The sequence below is a fragment of the Dermochelys coriacea genome, chromosome 2 (assembly GCF_009764565.3).
Source record: "Dermochelys coriacea isolate rDerCor1 chromosome 2, rDerCor1.pri.v4, whole genome shotgun sequence".
Taxonomy (NCBI): Eukaryota; Metazoa; Chordata; order Testudines; family Dermochelyidae; genus Dermochelys; species Dermochelys coriacea.
In genome coordinates, this window is record NC_050069.1 from 33420916 (window position 1) to 33429488 (window position 8573).

The following is an 8573-nucleotide window of genomic DNA, read 5'->3' on the forward strand; positions in this document are numbered from 1 at the left end:
CCATCAGAAAGTTTAGACTTGAAATTAGATGAAGGTTTCTAACCATCAGAGGAGTGAAGTTCTGGAACAGCGTTCCAAGGGGAGCAGTGGAGGCAAAAGACATATCTTGCTTCAAGACTAAGCTTGATAAGTTTATGGAGGGGATGGTATGATGGGATAGCCTAATTTTGGCAATTAATTGATCTTTGACTATTAGCGGTAAATATGCCCAATGGCCTGTGATAGAACACTAGATAGGGTGGGATCTGAGTTACTACAGAGAATTCTTTCCTGGGTGTCTGGCTGATGAGTCTTGCCCACATGCTCAGGGTTTAGCTGATTGCCATATTTGGGGTCAGGAAGGAATTATCCTCCAGGGCAGATAGGCAGAGGCCCTGGAAATTTTTCGCCTTCCTCTGCAGCGTGGGGCACGGGTCACTTGCTGGAGGATTCTTTGCACCTTGAAGTCTTTAAACCATGAGTTGAGGACTTCAATAGCTCAGATATAGGTCAGGGGTTTGTTACAGGAGTAGGTGGATGAGATTATGTGGCCTGCGTTGCGCAGGAGGTCAGACTAGACTATCATAATTGTCCCTTCCGACCTTAAAGTCTGAGTCTGAGTCAACAGGTTTGTCCCGCTTAGCAGAGCAGAAGGGCCTTGTGGTTGAAGTCAATTAAAACTGCCCCAGTTTGCAGAGCAGTAAGGACTAGTGATCAAAGTCCATGGATTCGTCCCCACCTGCAGGGCAATAAAGCCTAGTGGCCCCAGTCAATGGATTCATCCCTGTTCGCAGGGCAGTACGGCCCAGTGGCCACAGTCAATGGCTTCACCCTCGTTCATAAGACAATAATGCCTAATTGCCAAAGTCACTAGTGGCCAAGTGGCCTCAGTCAGGATAGGGGGCTGCCACTCTCAGAAAGGGGGGTAGTGGTGGTCCAGGTAGGAAGGCCTGGGCCCACCCTGTCCACTGGGCCCTAGCTCAGGGTCCTGATACTGGCAGGACCATGTGCCACTGAGTCAGCAGAGGTGGGGTGGGGTCTGACTGAAACACACTGACTCAGTACTCCGGTTCCCCAACCAGGCCACTATTTGTTTCCCCTGGGCTGCTTCCTACCGTGTTTCTCACAGCTAAGGCCTCAGCATCTCGGCTGTCTCTAAGTTCCCTGGGCTTCACTGTCCCCAGCGACTCTGGACTCTGCAGGGCCTCTGTGGGTAGCCTGGCATCTACCTGGGTTGTGGCATCTCCAGTTCCCACGGCCTCTGGCTTTGGCTGATCTTTGGCCGGAGCCCGCAGTATGTGTCCTTCCTTTCGAGCACTCCGCACCAACTGCACTGAGCTGCTCCCTTTTATACTGGTGCATTTGGAGGATGCCCAGTAGAGTTGAGGGGGCATGGCTTCCTCAGACCACAATGTAGGGTTAACCCCTCTCAGTACAGGGCATGTGCTCCCCGTCATACAACTCTTCACACAATGCAGAGTCAACCTGTGGAACCTGTTGCCTGGAGATATGAAGGCCAAAAATATAACTGGATTAAAAAAAGTTAGGATAGGTCCATCAATGGCTATTAGCCAAGATGGTCAGGGGGATGTTCCTAAACCTCTAACTGCCAGAAGCTAGGAATGGAAAACAGGGGACAGATCACTTGATAATTTGCCCTGTTCTGTTTGGTCTCTGAAGCATCTGACATTGGCCATTGTCAGATGACAGGATACTGGGCTATATGGCCCATTGGTCTGACCCAAGTATGGCCATTCTTATGTTCCTATGTTGCTTAGTCATTTACTATCTATGTTCCACAATCAGATGCTACTAACATGCAATAATGACACCACACATAAAACCCCTTCAGGATAGATGCAACATAATGCAGTTTCCCAAAACAATGGACCTGTATTGATGGTTTTCTACCGCGAAATGGTATTAAATGATATGTATAGTTGCTACACTAGGGCGCTATTCTGCTCCCATTGAAGTCAGTGTGAATTTTGCCCCAGATTTGGCCGTAAGCCAAATCAGGCCCTTAGTTACCACTACAGATTTAACATGTGCATAGTTGTTTTAGTGTAAGTGTATCTGTCTGCAAGTAAGACTATGTATAGTGCACTTCAGAAGGCTTGTTTGGAATTTATGGGCCAGCTGATGCTACGCTATTGAATGCACAGATGTTCCAGTGATTGAACTAGACATCCAGAGTGATAAAATCAAAAACCTCACTTGGTTGACTAGAACTTGACTCACATATCTTAGTCTTCTAAAATATTATACTGCTAACCTGCCCTTCCCTGGCCTGTAGTTTCCATCCACATAAAACAGATGAGAAAAATCAATTTGTGTCCAGTGTCCCCTAATCATTCTTTTAAACTGGTTGCTGCTTTAACCATTTGTCCTATTTAATGTGCATGCTGTCGTACTCATTGGTCCTGTAAAAGTGCTTTGCTTTCCACAGCAGCTACCCTGAACATATTAAACATCAGGAGAAGGAACTTAGTAATGCTTTACAATATACAGATGCTAGTTAACACTAATAGATTATACCATTTGTTATAATATTGGGTTTGACGCTGCCAACAGGTGCCTGAGTAACAATGTAACTACTTGCATAAGTAAGCTTACTCACCTGAGTGCCTGTTCTCCGGATCAGGACAGTAGATATTAAGGAATATTAATTTGATGAAAAGTGAAGTGATTTTTATTAGCACCTCCAAGGACTTGCAGATTGCAAGAGGGGTGAGTCACAGAGCCCAAACATCTATACTGAAATTTTTACCCCTGTAGCCCAAGTCATGTGAGCCAAAGATGACTGACACAGGCCAGCCGTGGTCATGCTGTGGGTCTTTTATTCCAGTGTAGATGTACCCACAGTGAACAAAGACCCAGTCCCTACTTCTAAAGAGTTTACAGTCCAGACTGACCATGACAGGATACTGACAAATAGAAGATGGAATACACAGAATAAAGTAAAGGCATCATTTGAGCGTACACAGCACACCCATGCTATTTCCTAGGGTTGTTCTTGTTTTGTTAAATTTATTTTAAATGATAAAATTAGACAGAAGAAGGTTGTTTGAGTGATTATGGGACACACTGATCTTCCTACCAAGTATTTACACTGTACGCAGCACAGTGGTATTCAAGCACCTTAAAATTCCTGGTATTTTTCTGAATACAACCCAGAACCTCAATGCTGTAATCTGATCTGTGCCTGCGGTAAGGGGCTGCCCAGGAAAAGACCAGCTGACATCACTGGGAGCTAGTCTATACAAGAATCTCTACAGAGGCTCTCCCATCGGCATAAGTACTCCACTTCCCTGAACGGCGGTAGCTATGTCAATGGACGAGCTTCTCCCCCCTGACATTGTGCTGCCCACACTGGTGCTTAGGGGAGTATAACTTGCGTTGTTCAGGGAGGTGGCTTTTCCACAACCCTGAGTAACTTCAGTTACACCGAAATAAGCGCTAGAGTGTACAAGCCCTGGGACACAGACGCAGGAGCCTGCCTGCATAGAACCGATTCCAGGATTGGGCCCAGCAGAGTATTTGCCTTTTTATTTTGTTTTGCAGCAATGTTTCACTGTGTTGACTCCTGTTCAGTTTATCTCCTGCAATAACCTTCACATTCTTCTGTGTGTTAAACTACATCTAGCCAATATCCCCCCCCCGATTTTACATTTGTGCTTTTGTATTATTCCTTCGTATGTGAACTACTTTGTATTGGCCTTCACTGAATCTCATCACATTGATTTCAACTCATAGTTCCAGTTTGCCAGCCTGATACTGTAATTTGACTAAAAAAGAAAAGGAGTACTTGTGGCACCTTAGAGACTAACAAATTTATTAGAGCATGCTCGGGGGTCGCATAACTAGTTAGCATGCACTCTGGCATGCTAACTAGTTATGCGACCCCCGAGCATGCTCTAATAAATTTGTTAGTCTCTAAGATGCTACAAGTACTCCTTTTCTTTTTGTGAATACAGACTAACACGGCTGCTACTCTGAAACCTGTAATTTGACTGTCCACAGTCCCTCCCAGTTTCACTTCACCCACAAATTGAAACTTGCTATTGTCGATGAGGCAAATATCATATAGTGATTTTCAGTTGTTTGGAAACAGGCAAATATATTCAGTCAGCCACATGAAGTACAAAAATGCCTTCACTATTGATTCAATGGCTCGCTAGTCACTCAAGGAATTTGTTTTCTAGCATCTTAACTGATGGAAGGGATTATGTGAGAAGAAATTTAGAGGAACTATGGAACTGGCAGAGCCTGATGGATCTATTGCTAGCTTTGACACAACTCTCCTTTACAAATACAGCTACCCTTGCCAATTTTTCCTGTTGCCAGCAAGTATCACTCTGAGTGTTATTTCCAAGAGGGAACAGACTGTGAGAAGGAAGATGAAGATTTAAAAACGTAACTCCATTTTGTTACTGGAAAATGGGATTGCTTTAGTTAAGTAATGACTACCAAAGAAAATGCCTGAATATAGTTATCTAGTGACCAATTAAATCCTGTTGATTTGGGTGTCATAACCAACACTTACAGTTAAGGCTGCCACAAACCAGGTTTTGCTGAGGCCTGTATAATAAATAATAATAATAATTAATAATATAATATTATTAATAATGCCTGGAACTTATATAGCATTTTATATGCTCAAAGTGCCATGCACACATAAACTAATTACCTTTGTGTAAGTGATTACACATATATTTGTTTAAATATATTTTCACAGCTGTAACTATTAGAGCAACGAACTTGTGTATACATATACCATATCTTTGCATTTTTGGTTAGTTTTATTTTAAATATTATATGTTTCTGTGTGTGTTTACTCAAATTTATTTAAAAATGGAGCTCTGGATATAAGCACATAACTTGTATGTTATAGCATTATCATTTAGGACCAATGTCTAAAATATTAAATCCTCCCAAATTCATCAATTTTAGGATTCTCCCACCAATGCTACTTATTGCAAAGAATGGGGCCTCTTTCCCTAAAAGGTCTGGGAGAAAATATGTCATCCTGATCATCAATAAATTAGGGTTCTGGGACTGTCACAACTGCAGGGCTAACTGTACCACTGTCCCCTTTCTGGTCTCACTCAGACCACCCAGGCCTCTTGGCCTCTAGCCCTTCCAGGTATGTTTACACAGTCCACAGCAGTGAGCTTCCCAGCCTATGTCAACAGACTTGAGTTAGTGGACCTGGACCCAGGCAACTGCCTGGGGTGCCAGGCTCGGGGGAGAGGCCAGACTCACGGTGCTGTTTTTGTTGTTAGCAACAAAAAGGAAAATAGAATGTTTCAAGTGAAATGTTTCAGGTATTCCAGATGTGGATTCATTTTTCACTAACCTCCTAGAATGTTCGGGACCTTTACAGAATCTCATGGAACCTTCCATACTTTCTGTCGTGAAATGAGCTACAAATGCAATAAAAATTAGGTAATCAAAAGTTTCATAAATGTGTGTGGAGGGGCATCAAAGACACTCCTCGCCTGAGTGCCATTTAGTCTAAGGCCAGCCCTGAGTGGGGCTTGTGCTCAAGCTCTGAAACCCAGGGATAGCAAATAAGATCACAGAGCCCAGATATAAAGCAAGAAGTGATGCTAAAAAACTCTACAAACTCTCCCCACGAACCCACCCCAGGGACCTTCTACATACTTCCCAAAATACACAAACAAGGGAACCCAGGAAGATCCATCCACACAAAGGGGCAGCTTTCTCCAAGACACAACCCACTTCCTTCACAAACTCTGCAATGTTAACAAGCTCACTTCAAACATCATCCTTTATACCAGGGATGTCACCTCCCTATACTCCCTATCGATGATGGCATAGATGCCTGCCTCAAATATTTACAAGACAATGGACAACTCTAAAATATCCACCCCAAACACATCGCCAAATTCATCCATTTCATCCTCACCCATAACAATTTTACATTCACCGACAAACATGTTGTCCAAAGCATGCGAACAGCCATGGGTACTAGGATGGCTCCCCAATATGCCAACCTTTTCATGGGCCACCTTCAAGAAGAATTTCTGGATAAATGCACCATGAAACCAATGATATACCTGAGATATACACTGATGACATTTTCATCATCTGGACAAATGACTTAAACTCCCTCATAGATTTCCAGAGGAACTTCAACAACTACCACCCAACCATTAAACCATCTCTGGAACACTTCCACACCAGCATCCACTTCCTGGACACCATGATCAGCTTCAGCAATGGAACAACTATATACAAGAAACCCATGGATCACCACACCTATCTTCATAGATCCAGTAACCACCTCAAACACACCAAGAAATCCGTCATCTACAGCCTGGCATTCAGATACCACAGAACAGGCTCCAAGGAAGAAGTCCAAGATACACACCTTAACACACTCAAAACCACCTTTACCAAAGAAGGACACATCACCAGAGAAGTAGATCACATCATGGCATGGGCCACCCAAGTACCCCAAGAGAACCTGCTTCAATAAAGAAATAAAACCCGCTTTGACTGCACATCCCTAGTTGTCACCTATCAGCCCACACTGGAATTTACTTGCAATATCATCAAACAACTACAACCCATACTTGATGGGGACCCCATCCTGAAAGAAATATTTCCTGAACCCCCTCTGATGGCCTTCATACAACCCCCCAACCTCACCAAGATCATCATTAGAAGCAAGCTCCTCACAGACCAGGACACACCAACTCAAAGCGTCACCAGACCCTGCCAGCACAACAGATGCAAAACCTGCAGAAGTATCTCCATTGCTACAATGATTAACATCCTTCACAACACACCTTTCAAGATCCATGGTCCTACACATGCCGAACACAACATGTGGTGTTGCTCATCTGATGCACTAAATGCCCAAATAGCAACTATGTGGGTGAAACCAGACAATCACTATGCGCTCAAATGAACTCGCATAGGAAAATGATAAAAGACAAAAATATCTTATCACTGGTGGCTGAACACTTTTCACAACACGATTACTCTATATCTGACCTATCAGTCCTCATGCACAACACTGTCAAAAGAGGAGCCTGGGAGCTTAAATCCACTACTCTGCTAGACAGTAAAAATCTGGGACTGAATATAGACATTACATTTATGGTTTATTACAACAATCTATAACCCACTAATAACCTCCTCAGGCTGTTTCTCCCCCCCCTTTTCACCCTATAACTGGAGGGGTGTTAATGGGCCATTTCACCTTGAATTATCCCTTGAAATATGTGTTAGCTACTTATGCTAAACAATCTGTTCCACCTTGTATTTAGCTGTGATACTCTGAGTACATTTCCCAGCCCTGAAGAAGAGCTCTGTGTAAGTTCAAAAGCTTGTCTCTCTCACCAACAGATCTAATAAAAGATATTACCTCACTCATTTTCTCTCTCTAATCTCCTGGGACTGACACAGCTACAACACTGCATACAAGAATGCCTTCATGTTAAATTTCATTATTTAAAAGGGACAAGCTCACCAGACATAGCTGGTAGCTTAAAGATCCCTAAGAGAGCAACACATGCAAAACTAACGCAGAGAAGATCTCACATTTGTCACCCACAAAGACAACTCTCCACTCCTTCCCTGAACACCCAAAGGAGTTAACTAGCTTGCTCTGAATTTGAGAGATCTTATCCTCAAGGTAGAATGAACATTTTTCCATAGCAAAAAATATTCAATTCCATTTCCAAGTATAAAGAGCCATTAATACCATTGTGGATTGTATTTGTTTCCTTGATATATTTATCTTGGATTTAAAGGATAAATATTAAGAAGACATTGAAAAAAATCCAATAAAATAACACTTTTATTTAATGACAAAGTCACTCTGATTGTAATCAGGCACTGAGTAATCTGATATCAGGCAACCCAAAGCAACCAACAATCTAGAGGACTGCTATATGTGTTGGTCACACAAATGGACATTGATTTTTCAATAAGCTGAAAGCCAAAGCCAACATCGCTCCTGTGATAGCTTTTCTCATGAGGGATGTTTTCTCGCTCATGCTTGGCACCAGCTCTTCATTCTTACATTACAAGAATTACATGGGTGAACTGGAGTAGAAAACATCAGATCATTGGATCATGTGACGAATAAGGCAATTAAAGCAATTAGATGCACAGTTACTGAGTTTTATCTGTTTTGCTTTATAAAATAAAATTGTAAGTAGGGTTCATCTTTGTCAACGCACCTGACAACCCCAGATTTCAGATGTACATATACACTTGTGTCATTACACAGTATGAAATCTGTTTATATGCTCAGGACAGTAAAGTTATTTAGGATAGTCAAGATTAGAGAAGACAGCAAGGAACTTCACAAGGATCTAACAAAGCTAGGTGAATGAGCAGCACAATGGTAATTTAAAGTCACTGTTGAGAAATGCCAGATAATACACACTGGAAAAAATAATTCAAATTATTTGTACACATTAGTGAGTTGTAAATTAACTGCAACAACTTCAAAGAAAGATCTGAGATGACTTTGCTCATATGCAAGAATGGTCCAAAAATAAGACAAAATATTAGGATATATAAGCTTATATCTGGCACCCAACACCATAAAA

The 8573-nt window shown here is 42.3% G+C and overlaps 1 long non-coding RNA gene across 1 annotated transcript; it reads right to left on the minus strand.

Moving 5' to 3' along the window:
- Window positions 1-223: 223 nt before the first annotated feature.
- On the minus strand, window positions 224-7900 carry LOC122458608. The gene is made up of 3 exons (XR_006278679.1): window positions 7890-7900; window positions 2730-2736; window positions 224-589 (listed from the first exon to the last, which is right to left on the minus strand). It is a non-coding gene; the product is annotated as an uncharacterized LOC122458608 (long non-coding RNA).
- Window positions 7901-8573: the final 673 nt, after the last annotated feature.